A 20,043-nucleotide genomic window follows, 5' to 3' on the forward strand; every position below is an offset into this window, starting at 1 on the left:
TGAGCACACTTCTGCTGTGCCAGTCGGCTTTTACTCTGCATTATAACATTTGATTATGTAGGAAAAATGATAGGTTTTGACAAAAGAAATGCTATTATATAGTATGCAGTATTTTTGTTATCGCATATACTTGTGACACACTAATTTTGTGAATAGAAGATGTTATTCTTCTCTTGCTCTGTAGGTTTTAGTGAGGATCATATCATGTTGTCCCATAGTGTCAGCAGCAAATGTAAGAGTGGGCAATCACACCTTTAGTTGAAACCTAGAGAGAGACTACAGTCATGACAGAGCTGGCTCTCCTCAACCTGTGGTCACAACACTCCTCTTGCCTAGTATATGAGAAGACATTTTCACCTCTGTGAATACTTAAGGCTGATCCTTCAAATCCAAACATTTTGGGAATAATGTTTGTAAAGCTAAGCTATTACCATGTCTTCCCTTTCAGATATGCCCTCAATTTCTTTAGATTTTTTTCTAGTTATTCATATACCTTATGGTGATGAACTGGAGTTATTGGCTCAATTGTTTGTACAAATAGCATGTTAGATAGTTACTAGTTTTCTGTTGCCATGTGACTATTAGAACTATAGCAGCTCCTGGGAGACATGCAGGCACTTGAGAGGAGCTAACTGATTCAAGATCTCAAGTTATAGTCATAGTTAGCTAGACATTAGCAGAAACTCTTTTAAATTCCTGTGAGTAGCTGTTAGCAAGATTTGTTTCTCAGTAGATCTGATCTATAGACTACATTTATTTGACAAATAGGCTGATATATAACTCCAATAAATCTCCTCTCTGTGGGGTGTCATGTGACACAGTAATTGATGGAAGAAAGAGGAAAAGTACTCCGGGTAGAAGAAGTGGCCTTTTCTTTCTTAATCTATAAAGTGCCATACCATTGTGTTTTATTCTATTTGACATTCTATTTTAACTTATTGGTGCTGTCTCAACAAAGTGACATAGAACATGTAATTTATAGTGAAGAAAAATTTACTAAAAAGTGTGCAAGACCAGGTGACATGAAGAGTTCTGCACTGTACATATAATCTGACAGGGTGAGAAGGTCCTTCTGTGCTGCACCTGCTCATAAATACTAGCAACAATCCATTCATGTTAATGCTGTTGCAGTGTCAATTAGGTATCAATTATTTTTGAATGTACTGACATTCAAATCTGTCATTTTTTAATGAACTCTGGTTGAATGAGGAAGATGAAAGTCAGAAGATGAGGTGATCTTTGAAGGTGGTCTTGAGAGATGCTCACTGAACTGAGCTAAATTGTGCTGCTCTCTAAACCTCTAATATAGATCAAATTTCTAGTTAAATATTGATTCCACAAAAAAGGTAGAAACCTTCTGATATTTTGGTTTCACTTGTCAAGAAATTTGTGACACTTTTAACTTCTGATAACTACTAGCGAAACTTGTTCTGAGAGTCATTGGATCTAACATAGAATTTTCTTTTAGATTAAAGAGAGTGACTTTTCAGAATTGAATGAAATGACCAGGGACTGTTTTAGAGTTAAACTTTATGTATTGGTTTTCCTAAGAGTCAATATAACTATGAACTGACACACAATATAAATACACAGGCCAACTTTCCTTCTGGCCTTATGCATTTGCATGGTTCTCTCTGTGGGGTGTTGCGGTTATTTTCCAAAGCAGGAATACAGACAGTTAGAGCGGATCTACTCCTACCAGTCTCATATTTCTGGGACTGAGTTCACTGAACCTCACCAGTTCTTATATCTGTCTGGTAACATTGTCCCACATGCCCTACACTGTGTCACCATTGTCCTAGCATAATTTGTAGGCAGAAAAGATTCTGGATCAAAGGTTTTGTGGCTGGGTGGTGTTTACCTTTCTCTTATGGTAGTCTGAAGAGTACTTTCTCCCACCAAAGACACCAGGAGATGGAGATGGAGGTTCTATGTAGGCACCAGCTCTCCCTCTCCATGTTCAGTGAGTTGTGTGGGCATTATGTTAAACAATGGGGCCTTGCTGTCCATTTGCAGATAGGAACCCATTATCTTGGTTACTACTCAGATTGTTTAGGGATTTTAATGGCACTCCTTTAGCAACAACTCTACTGGTTGTCACTCACTCCCTGTACAGGAAGCTCTGTTTAGTGATGGATGTCCAGTTGGAACTTTGTTTCCCTCATTACTTGGAGGCTTCATTCATATCGCCTTCATAATATTTTAGGGTATTTCCACTGCACTAGGTTTTCATATCACCTCTTACATGTCTCTCAACTCTAGCTGTCTCTCCCCACACCCATTCCCTTAACCTCATGCCGTCTCTTCCTCCCCATCCGAACCTCCCATTCCTATTGTCATCCCCTCAACACACATCCCAACTCCATCCATAATCAGTTATATCCTGTTTTCTTCTTCTAGGGAGATCCATATGTTCCTCTTAGTCTCTTTTTCTAAACCTGACCTTTCTAAAACTATGAGTTATGGTTAGTTTATCATTTATTTTATACCTTATAACCATATATAATTGAATATATACCATATTGATCTTTCTGGGTCTGGGTAACATCTCTCAGAATGACTTTTTCCAGTTCTATCCATTTGCTTGCAAATTTTATAATGTCATTTTTTAAGAACTGAGTAGCACTACATTGTGTGATGTATCACAATTTATCCATTCTTCTGTCGATGGACATCTAGGTTGTTTCCAGTTTCTGGACATTATAAAACAAAGCAACAATGAATATAGTCAAGCAAGTGTTCTCATGGTAGGATGACTTGTCCTTTGGGTATATGGCCAAGAGTGGTATAGCTGAAACTTGAAGTAGATCAATTCCTAATTTTCTAAAGAACTCCAATATTGACTTCCATGGTAGCTGTACAAGTTTGAACTCTCACTAGCAAAGGAGGAGTGTTCTTGTATCACATCCCCATCAGCACAAGCATTCACTTTTGTTATTGATGTTAGCCATTCTGAATAAGTATAAAATGGAATCTGAAAGTCATTTTGACTTATATTCCCTTAAGGCTAAGAATGTTGAACACTGCTTTACGTGTTCTTCAACCATTTGAGTTTCCTCTATTGTCGCTTTTCTGTTTATATCTGTACCCTATTTTTTAACTGGATTATTTTGTTTTTTAATATCAAATTTATTGACTTGTTTATGTATTTTGTATATTAGTCCTGTATTTCATATGGACCTGGGATTGAGTCTAAAGCAATTGAGACTAGAGAAGCAGAAGGGGGTGGGGTAAGTACCCAGTCAGCCCATTTGTTTCTCTAGAAGGACTGGCCTTTGGGCTAATATTGCTGGAGTTGCAGGCTAGGATAAAGCAAGGAGTGAGGAAGGGACAATCCATGGGCTCTATAGGAGCTGGTGACAGGGCACGGGGAAGGAAAGACTTCAGCACATAAGGGGTTGTGTCTGGAGAAACAGAGGGAGAGGTAGAGATCTGTAGTTCACCTAGTTTACTGTCAGAAGTCAAAGATAAGTTTTTATAATGTAACTAACAGGACGGACATAGGCACTTCTAATGACTACATATATGGGAGCACCTCTAGCATTGAAACAAGAAGCTGGTATCTGACTGACAATAGGTTCTCAGTCTCCTATAACTCTTGACAAACACGCTTAGGTGAGCTCAATGTCTGGGGTTGGGTGCTAGAATCTAACAGGATAATTTTAAGTGAAAGTTATCTAAAACACAGAAAACCCATAGTACCATAGAAACCTAATAGTTATAAACATAGGTAAAGTACATTAATAGTCTTTGTTTAACTTAAATTAAGACTTAAGTTATTATAGCTAGTACCTTGAGGTATGTTTTTGTGTGCTTGCTGATGTTAGAAAACATGTTTACCTTTCTGTTAGTGTTGACCACACCGACACAAATATGTAATGTTGAAAGAATTTGCATGTCACCTTGTGCAGGGGTCATGCTAACTTTCTCTATGTTACCCAATTTTAATATACATGCTTGCAAAGTAAGCATTCAATTACAACTTTTAAAAATGTATGAACTTCCTGTATGGGCCATAGCTTCCTTTAGGATACATTGGACTATGAGAACATAGGATGCAGGAGTAAAGCATCAGAATTCTGTTCCACATGGAGAGTCCCTTGCTTTGAAGGAAACAGCTGCATCTCCAGTACCTAAACAATGACTTGTTATCCCACAGTCATTGAGTCAGAGAAATGAGCACAAATCATTCCTTCCTCAGTGTCTCTTGAGTTACCCGGGCTGCCTTGTCCCCCAGAGCTTCTGCTCTTTCTCAAAGCTTATTTAAATTGGCAACTGAATGCAGCTCTTTACTTCCATAAGGACAAGGCCCATTTTTCCTGTGTGACAGCAAAGGTTTCTCTGAGTTTCCAGTTCCCAGCATTTACAAATTTTGGGTGTGTGGTCAAGTCTAGAATGTCTCCTTATCTCCCAAGTCAGTAGTAGTACATGTATCCTCCTACTGCTGGAGGACTACCTGACTGCCCAGGATTATGTTCTATAAAGTAGTAGTTGCAAAATTAAATATAATTCTGACTTTACCATTTTGTTCCAAATAATGTGTATTTTTCTACTCCTCTGCATGAACCTGGTTCATCTTCCATATAAAAATGGAGATAGCTGGGTCTTGAGATAGATATCCCCAATTTTCTAAGAAATTAACCTATTGATTTCAAAAGTTGCCGTATTAGTTTTCACTCTCACCAACAAAGGAGTGTTCCTCCTTGCTTCACACCCTCACCAGCATGAGTTGTCATTTGTGTTTCTGATCTTATGTATTCTGATAGGTGTTAAATGGAATCCTAGTGATTTTGACTTGCCTTTCTCTAAATGCCTAAGGATGTGGAATATTTTCCTTTAAGTGTAGTGGCTAACCAATGACTGGCTCAACTTGAGAGCCATTCTGTGAGAGGGAGCCCATGCATGACACTGCCTGGGGCCAGAAGTCAGAGTCTGGAAAGCTCGGAAACCTAGGTTAGAACCAAACATTTTCAGAAAAATGTCAAGGAAATGATGCTTAATGATGCTCTGCTACACTTGTAGACTGGAGCCTAGGATAACCATCACCAGAGAGGCTTTATCCAGTAACTGATGGGAGCAGATGCAGAGGCACGCAGGCAAACATTAGGGGTAGCTCAGAATCATTCAGAAGAGGGTGAGGAAGGGGTGTCAGAGCCAGATAGGTTAAGGACTTCATGAGGAAATGGCCCACAGAATCAACTTACCAAGGCTCACAGATGCTCACAGAGACTGAACCAACAATCAAGGGGCATATATGGGTCTGATTCATGTCCTCTGTATTTATACTTTGATTGTGTAGCTTAGATTTTTTATGGCAGTGCTAGTAATGGAAGCAGGGACTGTTTCTGACTCTTTTGCTGCTTTTGGGATCTTTTGTGAAGGAAAAGGAGGAGGGGTTGGTCTTGGAGAGAGGGGCTAGGAAGAGAAGAGGGAGGGGAGACTGTGATGTATATATGAGAGAACTTTTAAAAATGTACTTCTTCTATCTGTCAAATATTTGTGAAAGCCATGGTAGCAGTTCCATGCCAGACGAATAACAATTCAAACTGATGCTAACCTACATTCTATTGTGATACAGACATCTCTATTAATCATCATTTCATAAGGTGTTAGAGTTTTGAAAAACTATAATTAATCTCAGGAGAACACAAATATGTAAATGGGAATATTTAAAATTAAGTGGCAAATGCAGAAACACAGTTTTAGCATCAGAAGTGAGAAAGCTGTTGCCAGGACTTGAGTTGTATTGCTTTGTGGGCTCAACCTCCTTTCCTTCCATAAGACTGAGCTAATGGATGTATCCCACAAAAACATCAGCAGCAATGGTTGGCATCAAGTCAGTAAACCATTCCTCATAATGAAATCTTTAATTATCACTGTGAATTTGAACTTGGATACTCATTCTAAAGGCAGTTTAGATCTAAGGGCCTGGTGCTGGCAAGGGAAAGTATGGGCATGTTGCAATATATTATCTTGTATTTTGCTTAAACCTAATTTCCCCAGATTGTATTATATAGAGCTTATAACATTTAGCCCTAATTAGGAATAATCTTTTTGCGACGAAACACTGTGACCAAAGGTAAGTTAGGGAGGAAAGAGTTAATTTGCTTACACTTCCTCATCACTATTTATCATTAAAAGAAGTTAGGACAGGAATTCAAACAGTATAGGAACCTGAAGTCGGGAGCTGATGCAGAGACCATGGAGGAGTACTGCTTACTTGGTTGCACAGCAATTAAATACCTTATACAACCAAGTATCACAGCCCAAGGATGGGAACATCTGCAAAGGACTGGGCCTTTCCCCATCAATCACTAATTAAGAACATTTTACAGTCATCTCTTATGGAAGCATTATCTCCATAAGATAGTGCAGTTGAAGGTTCCCCACTTTCTAATGACTCTAGCTTGTATCACATTGACACAAAAACTGGCCGTCACACATTGCTCTATTGACAATGTATTTTTTCATTCAGTGACCTTAGGGGATCAGAGTATGATTGATGTGTATATGTATACTAATATTTTGGGAAAAACTAGTATGTTCAGTGCAAGGCTTCATTGCTTCTACTGTGAATGCTCAAGAGGACTCATTTTTTTATTTTCTGTTTGGCTTCTAGTCTGTTCTCTGGGATATTGAAATTGTCCAAGAAGTAATCCCCTAAAGGAAAAATGCCACTCGATCTAAATTCAATTAAGACCTTACTTGGCAATAAAACACTATTGAGTGAAGTTGAATTAATGAAAAAAAGCCACCATATTCTACATTACCATAAAATATTATCTTGGATATTATGCTTTTTGAAACATTATTTGGTGTTTTGAAAGAAAAAAATCATGGTGTTTTGACCCTCTTTCTGGTGTGGAGAAGATGGCAGTACTCTGAGCATGCCCAGATTTTAGTAATAGTATTTATTTGGTTGGGTCTTTCTATATGTATTGAGAAAACAGTATCTGTTGACTTCTGTTCTTTTTACACATCATTCAGAGGAAAAGAAATATCTGCTAGTTCTATATATGTACATGTGGGTATGTAGTAGCAGTTCTGTAGGTCATCACCATTGGAAACCACATATTTCCATTGGTCTTAGGAACTGAGAACTACTCAGTAGCAACATTAGTCATGAAGTAGCAATGAAAATAACTCTATGGGTCCACAATATGAGGAACTGTATTAAAGGGTCATGTACTTCTATGTTCACACTGAGTTAGTATGCACAGTGCATCTCTCTCTCTCTCTCTCTCTCTCTCTCTCTCTCTCTCTGTGTGTGTGTGTGTGTGTATCTTATAGAAGACAGCAGTCTGTCAATGCAGGATGTCTTCTTCAAATTATATTAACTTATTTTTTCAGCTTCTGTATATTTCTGAGTTTGGAGCTATAGATTCTTCTGAACATATTTGCCAGTGAGCCTAGGAATATTCCTGCCTCTGCCCTTTTTAGTGCTAATATTATAGACATACATTGCCATGCCCAGATTTTTTTTAAATGCATTCAGGAAAGCTAACTCGGGTGCTCAAGCTTACACTTGTCCTTTACTGACCAAGCCAGTTTGTTTAAAATCCAGCTACATTCAGTGCAGTTTTTACATGACTCATCAAAACATGAACTCGAGTCCCATTTGCTAGGAATTGAGCTATCTTGAAGAAGAAAACATGAGCAGTGTCTTTGAAAGGACATAGAAAAGCCATTCCGAATATATGCTGTATCAGGAGAAAAGGGGGCTCTCATTTGTCTGGTGAAAGGCTAGGATGAAGGATGCAAGTAGAAGCAGGTGGAAGATCAATGACTCACCAAGAAAAATGTCACACTGTGAAGGGATCACACACTACTTACTAGAAAAAATGGAGCCTTAGGTTCAAAGTTGAATTGCCCATTATGTTTATTTTATTTTTTACTATAACTTATTTCTCACTAGTATTTTGCCCACATGTATGAGGGAGTTGTAGTCCCTGGAACAGGAGTCATAGAGCTTTGTGAGCTGCCATGAAGGTGCTGGGAATTGAACCTGGGTCCTCTGGAAGATCAACCCGTCCTCTTAACCAGTGAGCCGTCTTTCCAGATCCTGTGTTTATTTTCTTACATCATGGTATATTTGATTTCTTTGTGGACTGTAAAGAACTGCTGAGTGATATTATTATCAGGAAATTCGTTGTTACCTGTTGTAATTCAAGATGTACTAATACTGAGAAGTGTATTATGTGTGTTGAAGAGTATGATACTTGAGGTGTACAATTAGAAGGAAATCTAAGTGCATGCCTGTATGCTATGGAAACCATAGTAGTTTAGAAGTGCATGTGTCAGGTTGTTTATGGGTAGAGTGTTCAGCCAGAGTCATATGGCCTCAGGTCATAGTTATCTTAGGTAGGGTTTGCATTGCTGTGAAGAGACACCATGACCAAGGTCACTCTTATAAGGGCAACGTTTAATTGAGGCTGGCTTATAGGTTCAGAAATGTTCAATCCATTATCATCAAGGCAGGAGCATGGCAGCATCCAGACAGGCATTGTGCAGGAGAAGCTAAGAGTTCTACATCTCCATCTGAAGCCCACTAAGAATATACTGGCTTCCACACTGCTAGAGGAGGGTCTTAGAGCACACACCCACAATGACACAGTTCTTCTACCAAGCCACATCTCCTATTAAAGCCACTCCCTGGGCTAAGCATATTCAAACTACTATAATAGTCAAAGTCAGACATACATGAGATTAAACATACATCAGATCTCAGGCTACTCTGCTTAGCCTGAGATAGCAAGGAGTTTGGTAGATACCATCTATTGGATACTATGTCATGTAATACACTCATTATTTGGATGACATTTCTCTAAAGAGGATAGAAGTTGTTCCTCATTTATTTTGATTTATATTTTCATTTTCTATAATGATGTTTACTTAAAATCCATTGCATTTCAAAATGCAGTAAGGAATTTTTGAGAAATAAACAACCGGAGAGTTTGAGGCATGGCCTTACAAGTGCAGAGGTGAGATCTTGTACCTGGTCCCATTAGAGCAAACGTCATCTGTGTCTTCAATTTGAACATTGGCATAGTAAACCATCAGCACTTTAGTCCTTCTGACATAAGCTCTATGGTCAGGCTGGTACTTGAGATAGGAAAGTGTGTGCTAAAGTAGCATTTTTTAAAAATTTTTACTTTGTATTAGTCTAAATCAGAAGAACACTGATGCTGATGATTTTATTACAGTGTGCTCTTATACTTTGTCTATTATATCATTAATTATTTTTAATCTCTTGCTGCATCATTCAACTTTATATTTATTATATATAGGAAAACTGTTGTACCTACAGTTTCACATACGGGCTGGTATCCAGGCTCATCTTCTAATTGATGAGATGTTAGAGGTGTGTTAAACACAGAGGGAAGTAAGAGTTGTTGGAGGGTTGAGGATATTCTCTTGGTGACTATTTGCATCCTCAAAGCATGTTCTTCCGACAACTACAAAAAATGGTTTACATTTAATTGTTTTATATTCTCATGGAATGGGTTTCAACTATTTTTCTTTCTTGTTGTATAGCCTGTATGAACATATTGAAGTTCTGCTCACATCTCCTTATATACAACACCAACTTAGTTCCATTATTGAACTGGGTGTGATGCCTGAACAGCAGTGGTCTCTTTGTGTGAAGAGCTGTCCATGTCCTCTGGCTTCCTAGTGCTTACTGCTCTTTTCTACTTGATGAGATGGTCACTCTGCTTTCCTCAGTATCTTCCTATTGCCAGAATGAGATTATTCTAAGTATCAACTATTTTAATTATCAGACTTTATGTCGGTGTTCTTCTTATCTGTGCTTTGGCATGTTTACAACGAACATATTTACTTTGCTTTGTTATACCACAAACTTTTTTTTCTGTGCATAAAAGAGCTGCTCACAGGTTGCATCATTTCTTGAGTCATTTGCCACTGAAATTGTTCAAATTTCTGGTCTTTTCAGGGTGTTAATGATTCTGGAAATCATTGGTTTTTGTTGTTGTTGTTGTTGTTTTGTTTATTGTTGTTTTGTTTTTGTCTCAAGGCAGGCTTTCTCTATGTAGCCCTGGCTGTCTTGAAACTCATTCTGTAGACCAGGCTTCCTTGATCTCAGAGATCCTTCTCCTCCTGCCTCCTAAATGTTAATATTAAAGGCATATGCCAGCACTGCCCAGTTCTGTGCAGCTTTCCTAATCTGTTGTCACTAGCATACTATGTATCTGCCTTTTTGACTGTACTTGTCTAAGCTTCCTATAGGGAATGCAGGCACAGCTCCTGGAGGTGCTGAGAGTGGCTGGAGACTAGAAGTAAAGACGATGGCTTCAGTCATTTGCTTTATTTTATTTCCATGGAAGTTTAATACAGAAACCTTAATTTCTTTTTGTGACCTCAGGATTTCCCATTTATTCCAAAACATGTAGGGACCCAAACAAAATTAATGAACTAACGGTAACAAATTTACAGTTGTATTATACGCATTTTGAAGATTTGATTTCGAAGTTGAAAAGACTATATATAATTTGAAATGTGAATGTTCTTTCTATCCCATAGTCTGCTTTAGTGGACTTTGAAAAAATCATGGTATTCTTCACTCTTTGAACAAATCAACCTACGCTATTTTGGAACTTACAAAATTCCTCTTTTCTTAATCAGGAAAAATTGTCAATGGGAAGTCTATACAGGTGAATTCCATTGACAGTGTTTTGGAACAAGAGTGGTCTATAGGAGTTTCTTTCCATGGAGATTTATGATCATACACTTTTAACAATATAGAAAAAGCAGTAAACGTTTCTCAAAAATGTTTTTCTTATAAATATTACACTGAATACTGGTTCAGGCTTTAACACTGAAGAACAAAATTAGCAAAATTCTGCAACAGGCAACCACAATGGTGCACACATAGATCATTTTTCTGTGCATGGGGATCAGTGATCATTCGTCCACTGCCCACCTCAACTGTCTGTCAATTTTACAGCTTCATTGTAGTCTAGTGATAATGCACATGATATTCCTGTCATCATACAGCCTCACTGCAGCTAAGACTTCTTCATAATATCTTTATTATCATTTCTTGTGGATACTAAGGCTGCTGTGTAGTACAGATTCCCATTCTATGAGGATAAGGCACACTAGTTCCAACTTGGCTGAGATCACAGAAGTCCTGTTTGCTTAGAGCAGCTGATTCTCCAAACAGAAGTTTAGGACTTTTGAGATCATGTATTCTATCCTGATATTAAAGCTAGAGAAAGTCTGCCTGCATGAGAGGATCACTGTATTTTGAAATCTTGTATTTCAATGAATGGCTGTTTTGTTCTTTTTAGGGCATTAGTTTCCTCAGGGAACATTGTCACTTCTGTCCCATCTGTGTGATGAAGGAAGTGGAAACTGCAGACTCAACAGTAATTTTTCACTTCCTTGTATAGTCTCTGATATTGTTTTACTGGTTTTCTTTTTTCATCCTTTCATGCATTATAACCTGACTGCAGTTTCTTCTTCCTCCATTCTTGTCAATCCTTCCTACACATCTCTCCTCTTCCTCAGATTGACTCCTGCTCTGTCTCCCTTCAGAATAAAAGAGGGCGTCCTAGGGATATCAACTGAATGTAGCATACCATAGTTAGTTACAATAAGACTAGCCACAAACCCTTATATCAAGTATAGATGAGGCAATCCAGTAGGAGGCAAATTCTGTGTAGTTATCCTGCCTAATGTGATGTAGAAAGCAAGCAAGCATAACAAAAAAACACTCACATGTCTTCATGGTTTCCTGTCCATTTCATGGACCTTCATTTTAATTTTTAATTTTTTTATTATCTGTGAATTTCAGACATTTCTATAATGACTTTTGTCACTCCCAAATTCTTAACTCCAAACTTTATATGCTATTTTCTTAAACTCACTGAATCCCCTTAGCGCTGCTATATGTTCATACATGTATGATCGCACTAGGGCATGGGTAAGGAAAGCCACATCTTTCAAGGGCCACAGTGCTGAAGAAAACTAACACAGCTCCCCTCAGCAACCATCAGTTACCAGTGTTTTCAGAGCTTAGGGTTGGACTTAGTGAACGTCTCCAACCATGCTGGGATTTTGGCTGGCTTGGTCACCTGATCTGGTACAGATATTGTGCCTGTAGTCAGAACCACTGTGAGTTCATATGTGCAATGGCCCTGTTATCTCAGGGAATTATGCTTAGCTGTAGGTGTGTACCATCTCTGGCTCTTACTGTCTTTTCTTTTCCTCTTCTTCAGTGATCAATCCCTTGAGGTAGGAGACATGCCATAAATTTTCTATTTTGAACTGAGTCTAATTGTGTATATGTAGACCAGTTGTCTACCTTGGTATTAATTGTCATTTACTGCAAAAAGGACCATCTCTGATGTGGGCTGCGAGAGATGTAGTAGTTGATGGGTTTATAACTTAGTGGGGAGGTGTTTAATTCTATGTCCAATCAGTAGACTAATAACAGGTTGTCTGCTAGGATGTATGACATGGACAGCTAGGAAGTTTGATCCAGTTAAGTTTTTAAGAGTGTAAAAATTCAATTTCTTCATGCTCTATGACTCAAGTTTGTTGCTATTTTAAGTCAAGTTTTTACTGTCAAATTCTCAAGGGTAACCAAGAACAACAATAGCCTGTAGTGTTTGGGGGTTTATGGGATCCCAGTAACCAATAAATCAATATGAGATACCTCATACCAGTGCTTGCACTGGTCATTTTTGTTTTATAGTCTATAGTGTATCTAGAATAACTCAATTTAAACTGCATATACTATATACATTATATGCTATACATTTACGTTATATATAATTTATTTGTGTTAGTTTATACCTATTTATATGTACATGTTTATATATTTTACATACTTGCTACAATCTTAGGGTTCCATATGGCTTTTTCCAAGGGCTTTTAATGTTAGTTACACTTCTTCAAACTCCCTACTCTACCCTGCCCTCCCATCCCTCACTCTATGTAGCCTTCCTTGTTTTCTACTCCACTTTCGTACCACCTGTGTTCTAGTCCTATATCTCAGAATTCCCTTCATGGATCTCTACTAATCTCCTGACTTCTATGGGTATTCCAGTGTAAGCAAACATTCAAATATTCAGAGCTCCCATCTACATAGAAGAAATGCATTGTGTTATTTCTTTATAATTCTGGATTACCTCACTCAGAGTTACTCTCAGTTCTACTCTTTTACCTGGCAATTTTATTTATAGCCAGGAACATACATATAGGTATAGTACATTTTCATGATTCATTCATCTAGACTTTTCCCTCAATATTGTCAATAGAATGCTGGTGAACATGGATGAACATATATGTCTGTAGAAAGATATGGAATTCTTTGGGAATATGCCAGGGAGTATATTGCTGATAATATGATGGGTCTGTTCCCTGTTACTTTGACAAGCTCATGCATTGATTTATATAGTATTTGTACCAGTTCTCACTCCCACCGAGAATGAGTAAATGTTCTGCTTTCCACACATTCATGCCAGCATCTGCTGTCATTTTTTAACAAATATTAGTCATTCTGATTGGGATGAGATCCAAAAATAGATATAAAAGACCCCATCTTACACAAATGCTACTATTCAATTGGGATAGTTACTTGTAAAATAATAAAATTAGATTTTTATCCTTCACCCTCTATAAAACTCAACTCCAAATGATTCCAAGATAAAACCTTAAACCCAGAATCTGCTAGTTAAAAATAGAAACTATTATTGAACTTATAGGCAAAATGAAAGGCTTGAAAAATAAGTCTTCAGTAGCACGGGTATTAAGGGAAACAATTAATAAATGGAACATCATGAAACTACATAGCTTCTGCACAACATATTATAGTTATTTGAAGGAAGATAATGCCTAGAAAATGGGAAGAATAATGTTTACTAGCTATATCTCTGATAGGGGGTTAATGTATACAGTATATAAACTGAGAAAATGTAAACACAAAGAAATCAAACAATCCAATCAAACATAGGGTCTAGAACTAGACAGGGGGTTCTTAAGAGAAGGAATACAAATGACTGGGTAAGAGATTTTAAATATTCAACATCTTTAGCCATCATGGAAATGCAAATTGGCTTTCATTTCCCTTTGGATGCTGTATTGCGTAATTCATCTTTTAGTTTTCAATGTTTACAATTTTTTTCTATTGGGATCATGGGGATTTGTTTCTTTTGATGTAGATCTCAGGGATTAGTGCCCTCACTCCTCACTGATATTTAGGATTATGACATTTGGAATTATGCTTTGGGAATCATAATTGACACTTTAGTTCTTGCATTTGACTCTACGTTGGAACACTTTTGAGGTTTCTTAATTAACATACATTATTATTGACTTCGTACTATAAGGATCTACATGATTTTGTAAATATACAATGCCAAACATGATTGTAATCCTCTTACCTTTATTACTAATGCTTGGATCCCTTGGTTCTTAAGTTCCCCCAAATATTGAGGACAGAATTATTCAGTCTTTCAGACTAGTTTCCTTCATTCAGTGACACATTTGTTAAAATCATGTATGATCTTTTGTGGTTTGATAGGTAATGATTTTAATATTGAATTCTGTGGCAAACCACAGTATATGTATTACTCTTGTCAAGGTCCTTTTGAATAAAGCTGCCATGCAAACTAATGTTGGGGCTTTATAGAATACTCAAATCTGTTCTTCAAATGCCAAGTAGTGCATCATGGGTAAGGTCTGTGAAAATGTGTAAACGATTTAAAAAATGAAGTTAGAATCTATGCAGTTCTGTTTAATAATTAGTTAACCTTACATGGACATTAGTTTTAGAATTACATTTTCTTTTTTTCCTTTTATTGGATTTTTTTATTTACATTTCAAATATTATTCCCTTTCCTGGTTTCCTGGACATAAGCTCCCTTTCCCATCCCTCTCCCCTTCTTCTATACGGGTGTTCCCCTCCCCATTGACCCCTTTCCCACTACTTCCTTGACATTCCCCTACACTGGGGAGTCCAAGCTTTGCAGGACCAAGGGCTTTTCCTTCCATTGGTGCCCAACAAGGCCATCTTCTGCTACATATGCAACTGGAGCCATGGGTCTGTCCATGTGTAGCTTTTGGGTAGAGGCTTGGTCCCTGGGAGCTCTGGTTGGTTGGTATTGTTATTCTTATGGGGTGGCAAGCTCCTTTGGCTCTTTCAATCCTTTCTCTAATTCCTTCAAAAGGGATCCCACTCTCAGTTCAGTGGTTTGCTGCTAACATTCTTCTCTGTATTTGACATGCTCTGGCTGTGCCCCTCAGGAGAGATATATATATCCGCTTCCTGTCACCATGCTGCTCTTAGCTTCATCAATATTATCTAGTTTTGATGGCTGTATATATATATATATATATATATATATATATATATATATATATATATATATATGCCACATGTGGGGCAGGCTCTGAATGGCCATTCCTTCAGTCTCTGCTGCAAACTTTGCCTACATATCCCCTCCTATGAATATTTTTATTCCGCCTTTTAGGAAGGACTGAAGCATCTACACTTTGGTTGTCCTTTTTGAGCCTCATGTGGTCTGTGTAGAATTACATTTTCAAAGTGTTATTACAAGTAAGAATACAGACAGCAAAGGGCAGATGTACATACTGTTAGTCAAACAAGAAGCACACACATTCCAGAACCAAGTGTTCCCCGCCCATGATGCTTTTAATCATAACCATCACTAAAGTTGAACATGGCAGGTTACCACCATAACCATTGTCACATATTTTCCCTATGCACTTGCATCATTACTCCCTATGAATCCCAGGCCATTATGGTCTCTCTCTCTCTCTCTCTCTCTCTCTCTCTCTCTCTCTCTCACACACACACACACACACACACACACACACACACACACACACACACACACACAGAGCCACTCAGAGATGGCCTTTTTTGCATCACCCCCTCCACAATAAGTGAGTGAGGTTTGTTGTGAGATTTTGTGGCAGTTCCTGTCTCTCCAATTACAAGTATAGCCTTTCACAGCAAAGCCCTTCATTTATTCTGTGACTTGGATAGGCTCTGTCTGCATTCCTCTTTGGGGTTTTAGCCTCATTGAGACCCTATTCCTGATCTTTAGTCCACATGCAAACGACCTCCTACTGGGTCACCTATGCCAGGGGCCCCCTATCCATCACTCTCAATTGGTAAGTTTCCACTTTGGTCATAAACATTTCCCTGAGTCTGAAGGAGTGACAGTTGTGTGTCTGGCACCACTTTGGTACTCCTGGAGGTGGAAGTAACCTCAGCCACAGTCTTTAAGGCCATGGTTGACTCTTTTCTTGACCCCTACTTCTAATCTTTTGCCTTGGTTAAGGCTTCCTCTTCTTTTTCTTCTTGGATTTTATTCAATTTTTTTTTACACTCCAGATTTTATCTCCCTCCCAGTCCACCCTCTGACTGCTACACATCCTGTACCTCCTCCCCCAACCCCGTTTCCACGAGGATGTCCCTCTCACTCCACACCCGACCCCACCAGACCTCCCTGCTCCCTGGGGCCTCCAGTTTTTGAGGATATTGTGCATTTTCTTTGGCCGAACCCAGACCCTGCAGTCCTCTGCTGTGTATCTGTTGGGGGCCTCATATCACCAGCTGGTGTATGCTGCCTTGTTGGTAGTCCAGCATGTGAGAGATCGGGGAGGTCCAGGTTAGTTGAGATTGCTGGTTCTGCTACAGGGTCACCCTCTTCCTTAGCTTCTCCCAGCTTTTCCCTAATTTAACCAGAGTATTCAGCAGTTTCTGTTCATTGGTTGGGTGCACATATCTGCATCTGACTCTTTCAGCTGCTTGTTGGGTCTTTCAGAGGGCAGTCATGATAAACCTCTTTTTGTAAGCACTCCATAGCCTTAGGGCCAATAGAAAGAATGGAAACAGGCAACCTCAGGAGGTAGGAGATAGGAGGATCCTCCAGAATGTACTAGGGACATGGAAAATGAGAGACACTCAAGATTGAAAGGGAGGGACCTTAGATGAAATGCCCTACAGTAGGGAGAGGGAACTAATTGAACCCACCTCCAGCAGAAAGACAGGGCATCCAGTGAGGGGTGGGGTTGCTATTCCACAGTCAAAAACTCTGACCTGTAATTATTCCTGTGAGAAAGAATTAAAAGGACAAAAATGGAGATGAGCCTAAGGAAAAGGAGGTACAGAGTCATATCAAAGTGGGATCCATCTCAATGGGAGGTTCCAAGGCCTTACAGTATTACAAAGGCTTCATTTTTTGAGTTTGGTTTTTGCCTTTCGGTTTCACTTGAATGTCCTGGTGCCAGGCACAGAGTCTACTTGGGCTGCTAGCCATGACCCCCTTTGAATTTGGTGAAAATCTATTGAGAGGTCTGATCTTTAGGTCCCCAATAAGTCTTGAGAACACCCTCAACTACAGGTTTTTCAGGCTTTTCATGCCTTCTGACTCTCCACTAGAACACCTTCTAGAAAATCCCTACCTTCTCCACTCAGCAGAAGATCCTCTATCTTTAGGATCTCTGTATTTGTAAGTTCATTGGGTATGGTTTAGAAATATGTAAAATTTGTATCCAAATTTAGCTTTAAACTTATAAAAAAAGATTATAATTAACATATATAAATAGGTAATTTTAATTTTCTACAACAGACTATGTTTGTGATTAAATTCTTGTCTAGAATATACTGTATATGTAACTTAGATCCAACATTTCTTTAGGAAAACAGATGCTTTAAAATAGTAACTATGTGGCTCTGTTCCGTCTTGGCTGATGACCTCACCAAGATGTAAGCAGCCATATGACTGACATTAATCTTTACTGAGACTAAACTGGAGTACCTGCCATGTGATGCCACCATCTTAAGATGACCATGTGGTGTAAAACGGCAATTATAAAACTTCTTAGTCCTACTGAGCTCTCTGTGTATCATTTTATCTCCTTTCTAAGAAGAAAAAAAATAGGTATCCAAGATGTTTTAGACTGTTAATGGATTTTGTTGGGTGATAAAACTTTAAGGTTATAAAGCTCTACTCAATTTAACAAATACCAACTTAGAGATGTACATTTAACTTCTTATGTCTTTGTTAACTGTTCAAAACCAGGCTTCTAGAAAATTGAGATAAGTAATGACCTATGTTTGATAAATAAGGTATATTTGTTAAATAAAGTTTATAAATGCCTAAGGTCTACTCAAGTTCTCAGTAACATTTATTTAACTCCTTTGCCTTTGTTCATTTTGTTAAGCTTTAGATATTTGGATAAACCAAGCCATACAAAAAATGTGATATTCTATAATGCTACACAATAAAAGGATCTGAAAAGTTCCCAGTCTCCTTGTGGACTCTATTTATGATTAAAAGTTTTATTTTCATACTAAAAGAGCTTCAAATCAAAATTAGTATTTTTTAAAGGCCAAATGGGGATAAAATGTAAAGTCCTAGTCTTATAAAAATTATTTGTTGTAAGTTTTAAAGATAATTAAGACATGCAACTTAATAGTAACATTATAAATGATCAAATTCGTTAACATTTTCAGAACTATACTAGCAGTCATGCTAAGCACTAATGTAATAATTTGTAGATATAAGCTTTATTTTGCCTCCTGCATATGTTTTGAATTTAAGCCTAACACAACTAAAAAAGGTTATAATAGATAATGGTCCTCAAATTTTTCAGAGATCTGTTGAATATGACATTTAAAACATTTAATGGAAAAGGATTATTATTATGACATACAGAGACCCCAGTTCCTAGCAGTGACACCAAGGTCTTCAAAGATGATGGAGCACAATTCCACCTGAATTGTAGTGTTTACCACTGGGAAAAATTTCCCCATGCCTTTCTTGCTGCCAGGGCTCTGAACAAATGTGACAGTTTTGAGTTGATTGACCTACCTTTCCTGTCCAAAGTAAGGTCAGTCTCCCAAGTTCTTTTTTCTGTAGGTTTCCTGTAGGAAACCACTCAGACCTGGATGTGGCAACCGAAGGTTAAATGCTGTCTTATGTGACAGCTGAAGACCTACAACCCACAGTTAGGCTATAGGGACCGTATGAGCTTAGAGCAATCACTACAAAAACACTTACACCTACCACAATGTGCTCTTTGTGAACTTTCATTTCTGTGAAAAGTTTAACCCAATCATTCATTCTTTTTATTCTTAAAATCCCAATTGTTCACATGCAATTATACGCCTGCTTATCTATTTTTAGATCATGATTTTTATTAGTTATCATATCTAGAAGTATTTTGTATGTGAGGGAGTGAAGTTGCATGGTGATATTCCTATTTATATGTGTACATGTTTTATGAAGGCTCATGTAAATGTAGTTACATGTGTGAGTGGAGGTCATAAGTTGACACAGGATATCTTTCTTAGTCAATGTTTACATTTTTACTCAGGCATAGTCTCTAACTGAACCTAGAAATCACCTAGTAACATGGCCAAAGTAGCTAACCTGCCATCGGAGGAGGTCCTGTATCTTCCTTCCCTGTCTTGTGAACAGGCCAGTCAGCATGCCTACTAGGATTATATGTAAATTGAGGGAGTCCAAATGTCTCAGGGAACAAATCACTTATAGCAAAAAGTTGAATAAAGACTGGCATCTCCCCAGTCCAATAAATACTTCCTACAACCTCAGTTTCAATCTCCTCCCCATTGCTAAAACATTCTCTGTCTCTGTCTCTGTCTCTGTCTCTGTCTCTGTCTCTCTCTGTCTCTGTCTCTCTTTCTCTCTCTGTCTCTCTCTGTCAGTCTCTCTCTCTTACTCTGTCTCTCTCTGTCAGTCTCTGTCTCTCTTTTTCTCTGTGTATATGTCTCTGTCTGTCTGTCTGTCTGCCTCTCTCTCTCTCTCTCTCTCTCTCTCTCTCTCTCTCTCTCTAGGCTTTCCTAGAATAATTTTTTTAAAGACTTCCATTTATACTTTCTTTAAGCAAGTATCACTTTGCATGCCTCACATTTATGTTTTGAACATGTTTGAGTTGATGTTTTTATAAAATGAGGCTATGTGTCATTATTTCACCAATGGATTTCTAATTCTCTAAACACTATTCACTTTTTGGTAGCCA

At 38.1% G+C, this 20,043-nt stretch overlaps 1 protein-coding gene and 1 non-coding gene across 11 annotated transcripts in view; one reads left to right on the top strand and one right to left on the bottom strand.

The window, feature by feature from the left end:
- Sntg1 (syntrophin, gamma 1) overlaps positions 1 to 20,043 on the top strand; it is an 814,179-nt gene that overhangs the window by 278,716 nt on the left and 515,420 nt on the right. The gene's annotated exons all lie outside the window — the stretch shown is intronic.
- On the bottom strand, positions 3,868 to 3,972 carry LOC120103228 (U6 spliceosomal RNA). The gene has a single exon (XR_005505317.1). It is a non-coding gene; the product is annotated as a U6 spliceosomal RNA (small nuclear RNA).

This window comes from Rattus norvegicus, chromosome 5 (genome assembly GCF_036323735.1).
Source record: "Rattus norvegicus strain BN/NHsdMcwi chromosome 5, GRCr8, whole genome shotgun sequence".
Taxonomy (NCBI): Eukaryota; Metazoa; Chordata; class Mammalia; order Rodentia; family Muridae; genus Rattus; species Rattus norvegicus.